The sequence below is a fragment of the Gymnodraco acuticeps genome, unplaced genomic scaffold (assembly GCF_902827175.1).
Source record: "Gymnodraco acuticeps unplaced genomic scaffold, fGymAcu1.1, whole genome shotgun sequence".
Classification (NCBI taxonomy): Eukaryota; Metazoa; Chordata; class Actinopteri; order Perciformes; family Bathydraconidae; genus Gymnodraco; species Gymnodraco acuticeps.
In genome coordinates this window covers 90,762-110,155 of record NW_022990543.1, presented here as the reverse complement: position 1 = coordinate 110,155, position 19,394 = coordinate 90,762, and the positions used below count along the sequence as shown (strand labels likewise).

At 43.7% G+C, this 19,394-nt stretch overlaps 1 pseudogene; it reads left to right on the top strand.

Moving 5' to 3' along the window:
- LOC117553416 overlaps positions 1–19,394 on the top strand; it is a 102,880-nt pseudogene that overhangs the window by 1,699 nt on the left and 81,787 nt on the right.

Below are 19,394 nucleotides of genomic sequence, written 5' to 3'. Positions count from 1 at the left end.
CTGCTGGAAAGAAGACGTATCGCTCTTTTGGTGTCGTTTGGACAACAAAAACAGAGTTAAACTCTCATTTCATAAACAATCTTTGAGTACAGACACCGTCCTGCAGAGAGCACACAACCAAACAGCACGTTTTTGGTCTAGCATCACTTTACAAAACGTTTGCATTAAGACACTAAGATTAGCTGGTCCATTGTAAAGGTCAGTCCACCTTAAATGAGCAGTGGGCTATCAGCAGGTGAAAGGCAGGACACAGGAACTTGGTCCTGAGGAGATGTAACAATTATTAAACAAGAAAGTTGTCGAGTCAAGGGGTCAAAGAAATGAACATTTGTGATTATTAATGAATCGGTTGCAGGTGGTTGAAATCAGGCATAGGGAGTAACTAAAACCAAAACTAAGGAGCTCATTGTCGATTTCAGGAGGACAAAAAAGGAAGTCCCCCTCCACAGAGAAGCAGTGGAGAGCGTGGAGGACCTACGGTTCCTTGGAGTCAACATCTCCAATCATTTAACTTGGACCTCAAACCTGGTGAAAAAGGCACAGCAGAGACTGTTTTTCCTGAGGAAACTGAGACAGGCCAGGCTTCCACAAAAACTGCTGGTAAACTTCTATCGGTCGACTATTGAAAGCACCCTGACCAGCTGCATAACTGTGTGGTACACCAGCTGCACAGCCACAGAGTGGAAGGACCTGCAACGGGTGGTGAAGGCTGCTCAGCGCATCGTTGGGACTGAGCTGCCCAACCTTGACAACATCTACAAAAGTCGACTGCAGAAGAAAGCCAGCAGTATCATCAGAGACATCAAACACCCCGGCCGCTCACTGTTCGAACCGCTGCCGTCCGGCAGACGGTTCAGGTCAATAAAATCACGCACCAACAGACTGAAGAACGGCTTCTTTCCCAGAGCTGTGGCCTCCATCGCTCCCATCCCTGTCCAGCCACAAAACTCACTATAACTTTGAACATGCACACATACAAACACACTACCTCCCATCAAAGACTGCAGTCAAAAATATCATGTTATTTATCTGTATATTTATTAACTATCAAATTGTAGCTTTTCAAGTGGCAAGGGGCGTTATGTATGAATGCAGCATGAGTGCTCGAGTTGACTGCCTGAACCAGCTCGCAGGCTTCGCCCCATTAATCAGAAAATCAGTATGACAAAAACATTAAACATATTGTCCACTTATATTGATAAAGATAGAGTTTGTTTAAGTCTTATATGAATGCCGTGCAACAATGTTGATCCAGTCAGGCAGATTTTTTATCCTCAGTTTGAATTTCATTAAGCTTTGAGGACTGACAACCAACACATTTGTGTCTATTGAGACACATACGCCATTTAAATCTTTTGTCACAAACATTGCAGCTGTATATTTCCTCTCCTGTGTGGATTCTCATGTGTTCCTTTAAACTTCCACTCCGTGAAAAAGCTTTCTTACAGACTGAGCAGCTGTATGGTTTCTCTCCTGTGTGGACTCTCATGTGTTTTTTTAAAGTTCCACTCAATGCAAAATATTTGGTACAAACTGAGCAGCTGTATGGTTTCTCTCCTGTGTGGACTCTTGTGTGTTTTTTTAAGCTTCCACTATGCGAAAAAGCTTTCTTACAGACTGAGCAGCTGTATGGTTTCACTCCTGTGTGGATTCTCATGTGTCTATCTAAAGTTCCACTCAATGCAAAATATTTGGTACAAACTGAGCAGCTAAAGGGTTTCTCTCCTGTGTGGACTCTCATGTGTTTTTTTAAACTTCCACTCCGTGAAAAATGTTTCTTACAGACTGAACAACTGACTGGTTTCTCTCCTGTGTGGATTCTCATGTGTAGCTTTAACTCTATATTCTGTGAAAAAGCTTTCTTACAGACTGAGCAGCTGAATGGTTTCTTTTCAGCACTCCGTTGTGGATCACTGACAGATTCATGTCTATTTTTCAGTAAGTTTGAGCCTGATGCAGGTTCTCTGGTCTCCTTCCAATCAGCACTGTCTTCAGTGTCAGGTTCAGAAGAGTCTCCAGTGTCAGGTTCAGAAGAGTCTCCAGTGTCGTCCTCAGTCTTTGGTTGTAAACTGCTCTCTGGATCTGAGTTCCTGGCTGGTTCTAGTCCTCGACAGTCATCTCCATCAGCTTCTGTTTCCATGTGTTCAGTTTGTCTTTGATGAGGCTGTGAGGACTGAGGTTTCTCTTTATCATCTGCACTCTTCACAGGGTCAGGAGTGAAAGTGGACTTGGAGATATCAGCCTCCTCCAGCTCCCAAAGCTGCTCTCCCTCCTGACTGATCCTGAGTCCCTCCTGTTCCTGCTTAATGTGTGGGGGGGGCTCTGCGTCCTCCTGGTCCAGACTGGTGCTCCACTCCTGCTGGTCAGGGGGAACCTCTTCTTTAACCACCACCAGCTGCTGGACGTCTGCAGGAAACAGGAAAAACACAGTCAGAAATAAATGTAAGTGTTAGCATTTAAAAATCTAATCACCATTAAAACGGGAGACATTTTTCAGCCCTAATAATGCCTTTATTTTTATACTTTAATATTATCTTTCTTAGTCCCACCTATTGTGTATTTTTGTTGGCTCAATTCACCTCACGTAGCACAGCCCCATTCCACTTCCAGTTAAAAATGAAAAGGAGTTATTTATTCTGGTTTAGCACTAGCTGCAATGTAAACAATGAATTGTATTTGGGATTGTTCACAGCTACACTACGCCTATAGAAAGGTAATACTAAAAATATATTGTAGGGCCATACCTATACAAAACATGACTGAAGTTGTTTGCTTAAAATACCAAACAGATCACCCATTGTAGCCATGCCTCATACCCCTCTATTCCAGCCCTGTTCCAAAAAGGCTGATTCTGTGACCGTAGCTTTAAATGGAACAGCTGCTGCTAGCCACGCCCCTTTTTAGCATCATGCAGCTTTTCCTCTGCTAAGAGAAACTCAGCTAAACGCTGTCGTGATTAAATGTCATATTATGTTCCAAATCACTTCAAGCATTATGTCTCCTGCAGACATCATGCTGAATACACAGACACACAGCTGCGAGAGGGGATTCAGCTAGACCAGTGGTTCCCAACCTGGGGGCACAGTGCTATTGCAGGGGGGGGGGGGAAAGAAGTTGTAAATAAACATTGTTTGCTCGTAAAATCAATAACATTGACACAGTTTTAACACAACCGGCAGTTAAAAGAAAAGTGGACGAGCCCACGACCAGTCTTTCAGCTTTAATGCCAAAATCAACAAAGTGTGATGAGTCATATATCTCCCTTGACATCTAACGTGTTCGGTGCAGAGATCTCTCTTTCTCTCTCTCTCTCCTCTGTGTGGGGGGCGGGGCATCTCGCTCACAGACGCGCTGCAGCACCGTGCACATAGGTTAGGTTGACGATAGGTTGGGACGTGTGCCGGAGACGATAGGTTGGGACGTGTGCCGGAGACGATAGGTTGGGACGTGTGCCGGAGACGATAGGTTGGGACGTGTGCCGGAGACGATAGGTTGGGACGTGTGCCGGAGACGATAGGTTGGGACGTGTGCCGGAGACGATAGGTTGGGACGTGTGCCGGAGACGATAGGTTGGGACGGGTCACGTGTGCCACATTTCACCAATGACGTCATCGGAGCCAAATCCTGGATCTGCTCGTTTGCACCCCCGTTTTCTTTTTGTTGAGATGTGGGTAAGGAGGAAAAGAGAGAGGGTTGTATTTTCTGAATATGTGAGTCTCCTTAAACACCAGGGACACATATTTATGTGTGAAATACATCAAAAAGTGCATTTTGCATACTAGGTCCCCTTTAAGTAAAAGTACTTAAAAGTATTCTCAGAAAGATGTACAGCACCTTCTTATGTAAAAGTAATGATACTGCAATAACATTTTCCCTGTCAGTGTTTGATTTATGACTTTTCTTGATTATTGTCAGTGTCGCATTTTACTGTGTGCATGTTTAAGGTTGCACTTCTATAAATGATGATAGAAGAGGGAACCCGCATTCTGAATACACCCAAAATGTAAGTTTGTATTTCTTGTCTCAAGATGAAAAAATAAATACATACATTTAACAATGAATTACTCATTAAAAAATACCTTTATAATGGGGAACATTAAAAAAAGGAAGAGAGATAATTAGTGGAACAACTGCAAAAGGAAACATTTATTATTTTATTAATTAAATATTTTCCACATTTATTTTGTATATTACTTTTTGGTCAATATAATTGCATGATAATTCATTTATTAATTCCTTATATGTAATGCATTCACTTGTCTTTAAATCAAATAAATGATTGTTCAGCTTGAAAAAGAGTTGAAAGTGTTAACAAAATGAGAGCATTTTGCTGCAGTGCTCACATGAACCAACACAGAACATAAGTGGGGGGGACAGAAACATGGAGAAAGGTACCAAACTCTTACATGGACATTTGCAATCTGTTCCAGGCATTGCGATTGACAAGGAATATTTGGAATGCTACTCTGTAAAGGGAATAGTCCTACTACTGTTAAAATAACCTTATTTGTTTAAAATAAAAGTGCGCAAAAAACTAATTTTGAATTCATTATTGAATTGTGTGCATAACAACGCAAGTAATCGCAGACAATCCTTTGATTAATCATGATTCAAATGTGTTATCGTTGCCCAGCAATAATAAATAGTCTTAAGTGTTACCAAAGACTTTAGCGTGTTACCAAAAGAGTTTAAAGCAGGGGTGTCCAAACATACAGAAACATATACGAAGGGCTGGGCCAGGTGAGGTATATCGCCTCGTAAATTAAAGGTGGGGTAAGTTTGAGAAACCGGCTCGAGATACACTTTTTGTTATATTCCATGGAATGCTCTTAACATCCTGATAGTAATAAATGTCTTAAGTGCTTTGACAACAAATCCATAAAAGAAATGTCATCTAGTAGTACGTAGTTTGGACACCCCTGGTTTAAAGTGTTAATGAAGAGTAAAGGGAACAGACCTGCTCTGTGTATCCGAAGCTGAGGCTGTAAAACAGCGTCCAGTAGCTTCTGGAGTCTCTTGTTCTCCTCTTTTAAACGAGACAGCTCCTCCTCGAGCTCTGCTATCGTTTTTTCAAACAGAGCAAATATCTCTTCAGCAGTGAGTCGCTGCTTCTTCAACGACAGCAGCATTTGGACTTTACTCATGTTTCCTAGATCACCTGTTCCTGCAAACTCCGTTAAACACACCGTTTCTCTCTCCATCAAACTCTCAATCTGACTAGTGTTGCCAACGTGTTTCCAGCTAGCATGCTAAGCTAGCTCCTATAGTCCGAGGTAAACGCTCCAGAAAAAAGAGCACACAGTCCATTCGGAGGTTTATCCAAACACACAGATGATGGATCAGTAGAGCTGGAGCTCACACACACTTTCTCAGGAACACAGAGAGAGAACCGTAGCGACGAGACGCCTCCTGGACCCAGGGTGACTACCGATCTGAATGCCCGATTTGCAATGCGCATGTGCGAGATGTTCCTCCATATACGGCACCCCAAATAGGACACTTGGCACAGTGGCGTTTGGCAAAGCAGAAAAGTGAAAACACAACAAAAAAACGATAATATTAATCTGAACGAGAGAGATGAGTTATTGTTATTACAACGTGACTCCACTATTATTTAACAACTCCTTGTATTGGGTTAAGTACATTGTCAGAATAAGTGATAAATGGATTTAACTTCTGTTAGACAGCTATCTGAAGAAATATTTACTGTGAATGTATGCAAAAATGTATGGCATTCATAATTTATATCTAATTACATTAACTGTGAATGTCTTTCATTTTATTTCAAATTAAATAATATTACATAAAGATTTTCCATAAAAAAGTTGATTCAAGAACAAATCTCTGTTATTAGATCAGTACTTTTTTTATATGACTGTTATTGCTACATTTGAAAGGTCTTTACCAGCTTTGGAATTATATATATATATATATATATAGCAATGCAAATCGGGCAACCGTTTCAGTTTAAAATTCACGCATGCGCAGTGTATACTCGTGGAGTGGAGTGACAACGAGGCTCCCTCCTGTCAGATGGAGGGAGTAAATACAGGGGCAAGCTTTGGGACAAACTCCCCTCTCTCCGGCAGAAACAGGAAATGCCATAACTGCAGTGTTCGAATTGGGGGGAAGCTAGGGGGAGCTTGGTTAAAAAAATCGTGCATTTTTGTGTCACACAGATTACAAATGTTGAGTTTCTGTAAATAGAAGTTCTTGAAATAAATATTAATCATTGTTCATTACAGTTTCTGAATATTCGCTTTACATTTGTGAATATTTCTGGGTGTTGCCGCATCTCGACACGGCGGCGCTGCATTCTTTACGCTACTTACGTTGCTATGGTTACAGCTTTTAACTGGACACAGAAAAGATGGAGTGGAATGAAAGGTATCAATGGCTTTTCATTAAAAAAAATGTTGATGTGAGATTTGCAAAGAGGCAACAAGTATGATCTCCGTGCCGCTCGCAGACAAATCCACGGGAATGCATCTTAAAAAATAAATAAAAATAGGTCTCCCCCGAAAGCAAATGGGTTATTCGAACACTGAGTAAGTGTACACTACAGTTTACCCGTTTCTGACTAAAAACATCAGCCACTACTCTATACTTGCAAATATTATATTGTGTAGAAGGCAGTGGCGGCCGGTGGAAAATATTTTAGGTGGGGCTATGGCAATGGAGACCAAACCATGCTAGGTGGGTCCGGGGGGGATGCTACCCTGGAAAAAAAATCTTGAGAAATGACCCCTTAAATTATGACTTCTGGTGATGTTAGAGGTGGGGGAAGGACAAATTGAGGCTTAAAAATATGAGAAAACTGATCAATACCTCCATAATCTTCAGTGTGGTTAGCTATGAATCTTACAAAACATTTCCAAACACCTTGTCCTGGACATAGTTTCTACAGTATAAACTGTGCAACAGTACAGTAGGGCCCACACAAACTGCAGAACACCGGTGCTTTGGGAACACTCAAATGATTTAATTCCCATTTAAAATCAGGAGACTAAATACGAACATTATATGTGTGTGTGTGTGTGTGTGTGTGTGTGTGTGTGTGCCCTTTAACTGCCAGACCATGAAAAAAGCTATGGAAAAATTATTTGTTTGCATTTTTTTTATCAAATGGGCCACAAATAACCACAACAATTTTTTATTGTTTTGACTGACCACACAGTTTTGTTTTTATGAGCCTCTACCAACTGGCCGAGCTGGCCTTTTATGGTAAAGTGCATTTTCAAGAATCATCATATACAGTACAGTATTTGTATGCATCAAACTCAAATAAAACACAAACTCAAATACATGTTTTTTCTTTTATGAAAAATGAGCAATTTATACAACAAGATATACTCATAAAAGATCATAAATTATAATTGTAAAAAAAAAATGGAAAAAAGTAATGTAAAGGGTTTTTCATAATAAACAAAACACTTGCTCATCTTACTGTAGATGCTGAATTGGCCTAACAAGAAACCACTGGCCTAACAGCAAATATCTACACTGAACAAAAATATAAATGCAACACTTTTGTTTTTGCTCCCATTTCTCATGAGATGAACTCAAAGATCTAAAACATTTTCTATTTACACAAAATAACCATTTCTCTCAAATATTGTTCACAAATCTGAAAGAATCTGTGATAGTGAGCACTTCTCCTTTGCCGAGATAATCCATCCCACCTCACAGGTGAGGCATATCAAGATGCTGATTAGACAGCATGATTAATGCACAGGTGTGCCTTAGGCTGGCCACAATAAAAGGCCACTCTGAAACGTGCAGTTTTGCTTTATTGGGGGGGGTCTGGGGGGGTCCGAAAACCAGTCAGTATCTGGTGTGACCACCATTTGCCTCACGCAGTGCAACACATCTCCTTCGCATAGAATTGATCAGGTTGTTGATTGTGGCCTGTGGAATGTTGGTCCACTCCTCTTCAATGGCTGTGCCAAGTTGCTGGATATTGGCAGGAACTGGAACACGCTGTCGTATACGCCGATCCAGAGCATCCCAAACATGCTCAATGGGTGACATGTCCGGTGAGTATGCTGGCCATGCAAGAACTGGGATGTTTTCAGCCTCCAGGAATTGTGTACAGATCCTTGCAACATGAGGCTGTGCATTATCATGCTGCAACATGAGGTGATGGTCGTGGATGAATGGCACAACAATGGGCCTCAGGATCTCGTCACGGTATCTCTGTGCATTCACAATGCCATCAATAAAATGCACCTGTGTTCATCGTCCATAACATACGCCTGCCCATACCATAACCCCACCACCACCATGGGCCACTCGATTCACAACATTGACATCAGAAAACCGCTCACCCACACAACGCCACACACGCTGTCTGCCATCTGCCCTGAACAGTGAAAACCGGGATTCATCCGTGAAGAGAACACCTCTCCAACGTGCCAGACGCCATTGAATGTGAGCATTTGCCCACTCAAGTCGGTTACGACGAAGAACCGGAGTCAGGTCGAGACCCCGATGAGGACGACGAGCATGCAGATGAGCTTCCCTGAGATGGTTTCTGACAGTTTGTGCAGAAATTCTTTGGTTATGCAAACCGATTGTTGCAGCAGCTGTCCGAGTGGCTGGTCTCAGATGATCTTGGAGGTGAACATGCTGGATGTGGAGGTCCTGGGCTGGTGTGGTTACACGTGGTCTGCGGTTGTGAGGCCGGTTGGATGTACTGCCAAATTCTCTGAAACGCCTTTGGAGACGGCTTATGGTAGAGAAATGAACATTCAATTCACGGGCAACAGCTCTGGTGGACATTCCTGCTGTCAGCATGCCAATTGCACGCTCCCTCAAAATTTGCTACATCTGTGGCATTGTGCTGTGTGATAAAACGGAACCCTTTTAGAGTGGCCTTTTATTGTGGCCAGCCTAAGGCACACCTGTGCAATAATCATGCTGTCTAATCAGCATCTTGATATGCCACACCTGCGAGGTGGGATGGATTATCTCGGCAAAGGAGAAGTGCTCACTATCACAGATTTGTTCAGATTTGTGAACAATATTTGAGAGAAATGGTTATTTTGTGCATATAGAAAATGTTTTAGATCTTTGAGTTCATCTCATGAAAAATGGGAGCAAAAACAAAAGTGTTGCATTTATATTTTTGTTCAGTGTATATCCTGTGTTGGCCTAACTTGCTCATCTGTGTGCAACTTTGGGCTGAATGCCATGATGCATGAAAGGTGCTATATAAATTATTATCACTCTTTCACTCTGAGACTCATAAGGCAGTACTGAATGTAGTACTATTACCATGAATCTAGCTATTTAATTACCACATTGTATAGGAAAACATCTCTACAACTCTGAAAAAGTCATATTGCTAGTTTACCATAAAAGGCCAATTCGACCGGTTGGTTGAGCATATTTTACAAAACATAATTACACCCTTGTTGAAACTTTTTTTGTGCATCAAGTTATCTAAATATGTTCAGTTAGTGCTCTGACACTAAAATATGTCAAAATGTATATGGTTACCTTACAACAGTTGACCAAAAAGAGTGATTTCTTCAGCAGTGATTTTTAGCATGCCAACTTTCTCAGTGGAAGCTACCTGAAGGGCTTTCTGTTCAAACCACAGTGACATCTAGAGGTTGTTTTGTGCATAACATATCAAACCGAGCTGGCTGAATCAGATTGGGCGGGGGCCGAGGTCCGGACTCTCCACCTGCACACGCAGCCATCCTCATCAACTACTGTAGCGTCACCTTGGATACAAGTCCAAACAACTCACAGACTGCATCGGGCGCTGACATTGGCGCCCTATGACCATCAGATCTGACAACGCTGATTGGCTGAAATTATGTTTCGATGGCATAGTTTACAGATAGTAACAGTCAGCAATTGGTTGGCTGCTGCTGCACTTACTTGGGCTCCTTTCTTAGCGCCCAGACGAGAGAGGGTAATGACTGATGCACGGGCAAAGATTTCTGCGGCCAGGCAGGAAACATGTGACTTATCAATAACTTTAGACATCGTAACACAATTTTAAACGAGATTTAATGTAGATTATACATTTTACTGATAACAACTATAATATTACCTTGTTCATTCAAAATAAAAATAAAAACATGACAATCAAACATGTGGGAAGAGGGGGTCGGCGCCCCTACCGCCCCTATGGGCCAGCCACCACTGGTACAGTAGAAGGGAGAATTCATATCTGCCTCTTGTCACTACGGCAGTTGTGTGTGAGACGCAGCGTCACGCACGGCACGTCAGGCCTTCCCTTCCGATGATTTGATTTGTTGGAAGGGAAGGGCTGGCGGGCTTTCCTTCTGACCAATAAGAACATTGGAAGGGAAGGCCGGCTGGCTTTCCTTATAGAATGCCGTTTAAGCCGAAATTACATAAATAAATAAATACATAAATAAATAAATAATTAAATAAATACATGTATATTTAAATATGCCTTTGAAATAAATAAATAAGGTTATGAAATACATTCTGAAATAAATAAATAAGGCAATAAATATATGTAACCGGTGTGGTTAAGCGGTCTCTGCGTTGTGTTGATAATGGACGAGACCCGAGCCAGCGTAAAGTTGAGACGATCTCTGTTTAATGACTGACAACAGATAAAACGATCAGTTTTACATCAATTTCCCTGACAATGACTCCTCTCACATGGAACATTTTACGAAAAAGGGCAGAGGAAACGTGAGGGACATAATATATAGGGGGGAAAGTCCTCACAACAAAAAACTCCTGAGCACAGCGACCACACTTCAGAGGTTCCGCCCACTGATCTCCGACCTTGCCAGGTATTTAACATTCAATAAAATGAAGAACACAGAATAAAATAATATAAAACACAGAATTTGTGTGATTATGCAACATTACATTAAATAAACCCCACTGCATATTTACATCTGTTACACTCTCCCCCCTAGAATTAGACAAAATACTGAGCACCAAAACAATCCACACATATAACACATCGGCCATGAAATACACAAACAAAGTGTATGGAATCAGCAATATAAACTTCCTACTGAAAGGATAAGAGAATCAGAGCATTACCCGGCGCCTAGCAATAACACATGACACCCTCTAGACAAAGTGAGATGCCTTATACATCAAACATACGGCCAAACCATGTGGATACACAAAATAAACTGTGACATACAGGAGCAGAGTTAACTAAAAACATTCCTTCGTAACAAGAAAAAAACATTATACACATAATAACTGTAAGGGAAACTTCTGCAGCAATGGAGAGTCAGGACTCAGAGAGACACGAGGAGAGTTGGAGCTTTGATGTCAAACACGGGTGGTTTATTACAAGTATCGGCCGGAGAATTTCACATCACAAGTCACAGCAGCCAGAGGTTCTGACTGCACGGGTGGGTTGCCACATCAATTCTGCCCAGCCTCTCTCTCAATAGACCTTTTAACTAGTTTACAGAGAGTTAATCAACATAATGGGGCAGATAATCTAAACAGCTGGGCCCACTGAATCACTTGTGTCTGACCCTTAATGGCCTCGAAGCCAGCGTTCTCACCCATAAACCATTTGTGACCCAGAGTTGACCGCTCATAGACTGAGAAATATCAACATATGACTGCATTAGCACATTCCTTAAGTTACGGGAAATAACAGAGCCAGGGTTGGTCATAAACGTCAAAGGGCAAAAGGTTAAATATCTAGGAGTAAAGACAGAAATATTCCCTCACAATAACAATAAAACAAAACGTCAATCCTATGCCACCCCAATTTCTCACACATGGATAACAGCACCGGGGCCTGAATCAACCCCTAGAACAGACTCAAGTTGTGTCATGGACTCAATCAGACGACACACTGGCCTAAAGATTCTGCCAAACCAAGAGGCAAGCCCCCCATTGGCAGTCGGACACTGCTGTGGACCAGGATGGGCAGACAGTGACTGTGACAGGGGAACAGGGATTGGGGCAGGAACATCCAAAGCAGGGGAAATTGCCAGAGAGGGAGACAGTGAACTAACTGAACTAACTGAGCCATCAATGGAGGACTGTTCGTGGACCCATGAGGCAGTGCGGCGATCTGCCCAGCCAACAGCACTCAAAAGGGAACCAGCAAGAGACGATCCGGCAGCAGCAGCAGCTGTAGTATCCAACTCAGAGATTTCAGTCTTGTGCAAATCAGTTGCAGGGGGAACATCGGCCAAGCTAACAGTAGGCATGGACAAAGGAGCAGGACTGCCATTTGAGGCCTCTTCCAGGGGCAGGAAGTCAACCTGGAGCAGCAGGTTCCGATGGACAACACGTTCATTCCCTTCTCGATCCTTGATCCGGTATATATGCAAGGCAGGTTTTGAGGCCACCACGGTGTAAATGATGGGCATCCACTTGTCAGAAAGCTTACGTTTCCCCCTAGCTCCTTTGTTCGCCAGCAGCACCCTGTCACCAAGAGACAGGGGATGACCTCTGACCCGTTTATTGTACTGGTCACATTGATGTTGTTGCTCAGCAGTGCTGTTCTTTTGAGCCAGCACCATGGCGCAGTGAAGGTCATCCAAAAGGGATTTGACATAAGCGTCATAGTCACACACTGTGTCATCATGCAATACATTCTTGAAAAGAAGGTCAACCGGCAGTCTGGGAACCCTCCCGAACATCAAATAGAAAGGCGCAAACCCAGTGGTCTCATGAATGGTAGAGTTGTACACAAAGTCATGGTCTGGACCATTTGTGGCCATTTCTGTTTGGAACGGAGGGGTGGAGATCTCAGCATGTTGCCCAGGGTGCGATTAAACCTTTCAGTACCGCCATTACCCATGGGGTGGTAAGGTGAAGTACGAGACTTGTTGACGCCTGACAACTCGAGTAGCTCTGCGATCAGCTCACTTTCAAAGTTGACCCCCTGGTCAGAATGGAGGCGCTGAGGGAAGCCATAAATACAGAAAAAGTTACCCCACAGCTTCTTCGCCACCCTTTTAGCGGTCTGATCCTGACAGGGAAAGGCATGAGCCAACTTGGTGAAGTGATCGGTGATCACAAGAACATCCACAGACTTATTATTATCCTCAGCCGACCAAAAGTCAATACACACAAGTTCCAGAGGGGCAGAGGTCTTAATGCTCTCCAATGGGGCTCTTGCGGAGGGCTCAGGGGCCTTGCTGAGTATGCATCTGTGACAGCTCCTTACGTGATTGTGAAGATCCTTTTCCATATCATACCAGAAGAACCGCTGGCGGGCCAGAGAAAGTGTGTGGGCTGACCTTGATGACCTGCATGGTCAAGAACACCAGCCAATGCATCTGCTTTCAGAGTCTCAGGCACAACAAACTGGAACTTTTTGTGTTTTGTCAGAGGGTTCTTTGTGACCCTATAAAGGATGCCGTTCGTGAGTGTCAGTCTTTCCCACTGCTTAAAAATTCTCAGAGTTATCAGGCTCTCATTGAATGAGGAGAGGATAGAGGAGACATCCTCACTGGACATTGAGACATCAAGGGCCGACAAGGTCAATGGGTGTGTCAGTGATTGTGGCTGGCAGGTGAGACGGAAGTAGTCCTGCACGAATTTGTCACTGACATCACAGGCCCGGTCCAGCAACTCAGAGTAAGGCTCGAGCAACAACTGTTCTCTCAAAGGCTTCACAAACGGTTCCCTACTGAGAGCATCTGCAACCACATTCAGCCTACCAAGAATGTGTTGGATCTCAAAGGAGTACGGCGCCAATTTGGAGACCCAATGCTGCTCACATGCATCAAGTTTGGGTTTGGTCAAGATGTAGGTGAGAGGATTGTTGTCTGACCAGACAGTGAACCTGTGACCCATCAGCCAATGACTGAATGTATCACATACTGCCCATTTGAGCACCAAGAACTCAAGCCTGTGAGCAGGATAGTTGAGTTCGCTGCGACTGAGAGACTTACTGGCGAAGGCAATGGGCCTTGCCATCTCCTCACCAGCATGCACCTGGGACAAAACAGCACCCAAACCATCAAGGGAGGCATCGGTGGAGAGGATGAAAGGCCTATCAAAGTCTGGGTGAGCCAGCACTACGCTATTGAGGAGTACACTCAGATCTTCAAACGATTTCTCACAGGAGTCCAATCCTGAGGAGTCAATTTCCGGAAGGTACCGGCTCTCTGCCGACCAGGGGAATTTTTCACACTCCTCTTCGTCCCTGCGGTCAAAGCGTACAGCGGTTTGGCGATGGAAGAGCAGCCAGGAATTAAATGCTGGTAGTACAGTGCCATCCCAAGGAAAGATTTGATCTTCTGCTGAGATGGAGTACAGCCATCACCGTCCATAAGGTCCTCTTTCCTGAAAGCAGATATGACCTCCACCTTCCCCTGATCGACTGAGACACCATCCCTGCTCACTACATGGCCAAGAAACTGCACATACCTGCGAAGGAAGTGGCACTTCTTCTGAGACAGCTTCAGATTGTTAGCTCTGAGAAGTGAGAAGACCGTCTCGAGTCGACTCAGGGCTTCCACTTCAGATGGAGCGAAAACCAGCAGGTCGTCCATATAACAGAGCAGGCTGGAGAAGTTCAAGTCACCAAAAACACTCATCATCATCCGCATAAAGGATGCAGGACTGTTGCATAGCCCCTGGGGAAGTCTGTTGTACTCATATAAGCCCAATGGTGTTGTGAAGGCTGTGTATCGTCTGTCACACTCATGGAGGGGGACATTGTAGAAGCCTGATGTGAGATCCATGGTGCTGAAAAAGGCATTCCCTCCAAGGGCGGCAAGGCAGTCTCCCTGGTGGGGCAATGGGTGGGCGTCTTTGACTGTCTTGGCATTCAGCCAACGAAAGTCAGTGCAGATCCTCAATTCACCTGTCTTCTTCCAGACCAGAACCAGCGGCGAGGCATACTCGCTGACTGACTTGCTGATAATGCCCTTCAACTCCATCTCAGACAAGACTTCTCTCAGTTTGTTCCCCGCAGTCCAGCTTGTCCTTGGAAAATACATCCTGGTAAGTGAGAACAAGGTCAGCCAGACGCTGCTTCCATTCGCCCGACACCTCGCAGCCATCAATTAATATAATCTTTGATTATAATTACTGATGCATGGAATGTGGTAGCAGCAGTACTTTTAGGTTGCCAGCCACAATGCTTTATATCAGGGGGCTCAAACTCAATTTCATCTCGGGCCACATCAGCATTGTGGTTGTACTCAAAGGGCCGGTTGTAAATTTAAGAATATATAAATATACATATATATATTTAATATATATAAAATAATGTATTATATTACATTATTGCCTCTGCATTGGATTATTATCGGATAGGGTAATAACTTCATAAATAACTACGTCTGATAGAAGAAGTCTGGGGCAAATCATTGCAAGTCTCTTCAGTAAGAATGTCACAAAATGATTTAAAAAGAAAAGCCAAATTATGGAAAAAAAGTCCAAATTAAAAAAAGTTCGATTTTGAAAAATTCTGAGGAAAAAGGCAAATTTGAGATGCATTGAGGGACATGTCGTTTATCGGCAATGTGCTTCTTTAAATCGTCCTGTAACCGTATAATAAACATATTATATTCTTTGCAAGCTCTTGTGGGGCCGGATTAAATGAAGTCACGGGCCGGATTTGGCCCCTGGGCCTTGAGTTTGACATCCCTGCTTTAAATAGTTTATTTCTGCTTCAGAGAGCTGAAGTGGAGGAACTGATTTAAATTACACGATATACTGCTGGGTAGCTTGTGAAATTCACTATGGGATCAATAACATTTGATCCTAACCTATAATAATACATGATAAACTATTTCTTGAATATATTTTGTAGTATTCTGAATCTTCAAATTTACTAAAGTTATCAAATAAATGTAGCGCAGTATAAAGTAAACTATTTGCCTGAATGGGAGTGGAGCAGTACAGTACTTAAGTAAATGTGCTTTAATACTGTTGGTGATTAATTCTGTCTTACTCCTAGGAGTCTAACCTTTTCTGTGTGTTGACGTTTACGACCAACCCTGAGTCTGTTATCTGTCTTAAGGAATGGGAAGTCTCAGCTATTGTTGATATTACCAGTTTTATGGCCTGACCTATCGGTCACAGAGGGTTTTATGCAGAGTTGGGTGTAACGCGTTACAAGTAATAATATTACTTTTGTCGGTAACGGAGTAGTGTAACGCGCTACTTTTATAATTCAGTAATCACACTACAGTTACTAACATTGCCCCGACACGCGTTACTTCGTTACTTACTAAAATCAGTCATAATCAAACCTCAACAAGCACCTGCAAAGAACACATGCTAAGGTGAAGCTAACGCACAGCTATTTGTTGTTTGTTTATATCACGTAATCTGTTCTTCTTCTCTGTTTTCCGGTTGTTGCCTGTTTTGAATGACGAATACACACTACTGCCGCCTGCTGGTAAGGAGAGTTATTGCCACTCACGCATGCGCAGTTCGTACGTGCTCGGCTGAAGTCTTTGCGGTGTGCTCCAGTCTGGTTCCAGTGCAACACATGGCCAACACGCAGGAGAACACGCCGACGCAACAGCGTGAGCAGAGACAGACTGCGCAAAATATACAGATATCAGGAGACAGAGGACAGCCACGGTCAGATAGGAAAACATTCAGGAACTATCTGGATCAGTCTTATGCGACAATGGAAACTGAACTAAAGAGAACATTTTAAACTTTAGCAGTCTGCGTGATCTGCCTGCAGGGAGGGGCGGGCCGGCCCTGCGAGTAAAGTAACGAGTTACTTTATGTAGACAGTAACGAAGTAGTGTAATATATTACTTTTTTTTTAGTAACAACCCCATCTCTGGTTTTATGACAGTGAGAACGCTGGCTTCTAAGCACCACAGACAAGTGATTCAGTATTTCCAGATGTTGGAGCTATTTCCAGTGTTCCCAGGTGTTTACGCACCATCCCCCAATATGTGGATTAACTCTCTATAAACTAGTTAAAAGGTCTATCGAGAGAGAGGCTGGTCAGATTTGACATGGCAACCCACCCGTGCAGTCAGAACCTTTGGCAGCTGTGACTTGTGATGTGAATTTCTCCGGCCAATACTTGTAATAAACTATCAGTGTTTGACATCAGAACTCCTGCTCGTCCCGTGTCTCCTTCATGAGTCGGTGACTCCCACTGCATAGCTACACAGAAGTTTCCTCCACAAATTGGCGTTGTCAGCAGGATACCAACAAATCTTCAGAACTGGTAAGTGTAATTTCAAATCCACATTTGGACATTGCCTTACCAGAATCTGTGATTGACGGTATCCTAAAATTATCTGTGAAGCTGAGCGGCTGTATTTCGTTTTTGGTTAATGAACATTTGGGGATAGAAAAAACCCAGGGGATCAGTGTCTGGGGACTTTTGGTCCTGGCTGATTGTCTCTGTGTATGCTGCTCGGGACGGAAGTGCCATACAAGCATGCACAGCTCATGTTCAGAATAACCTTAAAGAAAGGCATCAGTAAAGTGGAACTTCTGTATGAAAGCAATGTAAAGATTTGTATTGAACGAATCGCCGAATTCTGGGGGTTTCAGCGGCCAACACAGCAGTTAAAAATAAGCAGCCAGAGATATTCCCCCCATCGCCTCTGTGAACACGGCTCCAGCAGCAGCCGCGGGTGTGTGTGTAAATATCCCCCCGTGTTTGGGTGGCTGGAGGGGTGCAGCTGAGAGGAAGAAAGTCACAGCTTTTTGTATATATCTTTAACTCACACCACCGCCGTCTCTATTAAAAAACAAGATGGTCTAAAAGCACTCGTTGTTTGTGACGTCTTCTACTTGCTGGCAAGGCCGGGGCAGCGCGAGGTGCGTGCATCACCCGATGCGCCACAGTTCCCTACATTGCTGGAGGAGCGTTCCCTACATTGCTGGACCAGCTGGTGCCGGTCCGGGGTGCATACATAAAATGATAGGCTAATTGATCACGGGTGGGCAGTGGCAAGCAAGTGTAGAACAAAACTGTGTTTCATCGTTGTGATGAACTCGATGGCGGGTGTAGGCTGATCGTGTAGGACTACAGTTAACTGTGCTGTTGTTGGAGAGAAAGGGTAGCGGAAAGAAGTCTATGTTTTCCTGGTCGGGGGAGCATAGCGCCACTAGAATAGAGTAGTGGTGTCGCAAGAGGATAAGCTAGTTATCGCTTTTGGACGGTCTTCAGTCACGATCTAGGACTTGTATACAAGGGTGGACGCGCGAGTCAAGGTGCTCCATTTCTATAATTCCCTACCCCCTCTGAAACCTCTTAATTCGGACTAAATTGAGCTGAATGAACTTTGCTGTCACGCTGGTATTTATTGCGAGTTCATGTTTGTTTGTCCAAATTGCAGTGTTGGTTTTCTTGTACTAATCATAAAAATGGGTAATCATGTGTCCACACCCGAGCCGGTTGTTAAAGCTAAAACACACATACACAATAAAGGACCGACCCAAGCTAACCCGTGCACCCTCCATAATTCACAACAGACAACCAGAACTACAACATCAGGAAGATACGTCCCCAGCTGACCCAGAAAGCGACGCAGGTTCTGGTCCAGGCTCTCATCATCTCACGCCTAGACTACTGCAACTCCCTCCTGGCTGGTCTACCTGCATGTGCCATCCGACCTCTGCAGCTCATCCAGAATGCAGCGGCTCGTCTGGTCTTCAACCTTCCTAAATTCTCCCACACCACGCCGCTCCTCCGCTCCCTTCACTGGCTTCCGGTAATTGCTAGAATCCACTTCAAGACAATGGTACTTGCTTACCATGCTGCGAATGGATCTGGCCCTTCCTACATCCAGGACATGGTTAAACCGTACACCCCAGCGCGTGCACTACGCTCTGCATCAACCAAACGGCTCGCTGCACCCTCGCTGCGAAGGGGACCCAAGTTCCCATCAGCGAAAACACGTGGGTTTGCTATCCTGGCTCCAAAATGGTGGAATGAGCTCCCCATTAACATCAGGACAGCAGATAGCTTACACACCTTCCAGACTGAAAACTCATCTCTTTCGACTCCACTTCGAGCGATAGAACTATTAACAAAGCACTTTTATACTAATAAAGGACTGGCTTACCTAAAGCCAGTTGAGTAGCACTTGAAATGTTTTTGCTCTATGAAGCCTGATGTACTTATATGATTCTGTTTTCTTCAAGTTTGTATTTTGTTGGTCGAACGCACTTATTGTGAGTCGCTTTGGATAAAAGCGTCAGCTAAATGCAATGTAATGTAATGTAACTACACACACATGTTTTCCCCAAATATGCCGTCCGGGATAGTCGGCAGAGCTGTAGGCTGGAATCATGTCATGCCTTTTACAGCGTTGATGTGCGAATTCTCACAGCAGAACAATCAGAGAGGGAGAACCCCGTTTGAATGGCCATACACAGGCACTTTTGACATGAGTGTGCTGTGGCAAGCGTTTCAAATTGTGGAACACAGTGTACATGAAATAATGTGTGAGAGCGTGGATGCC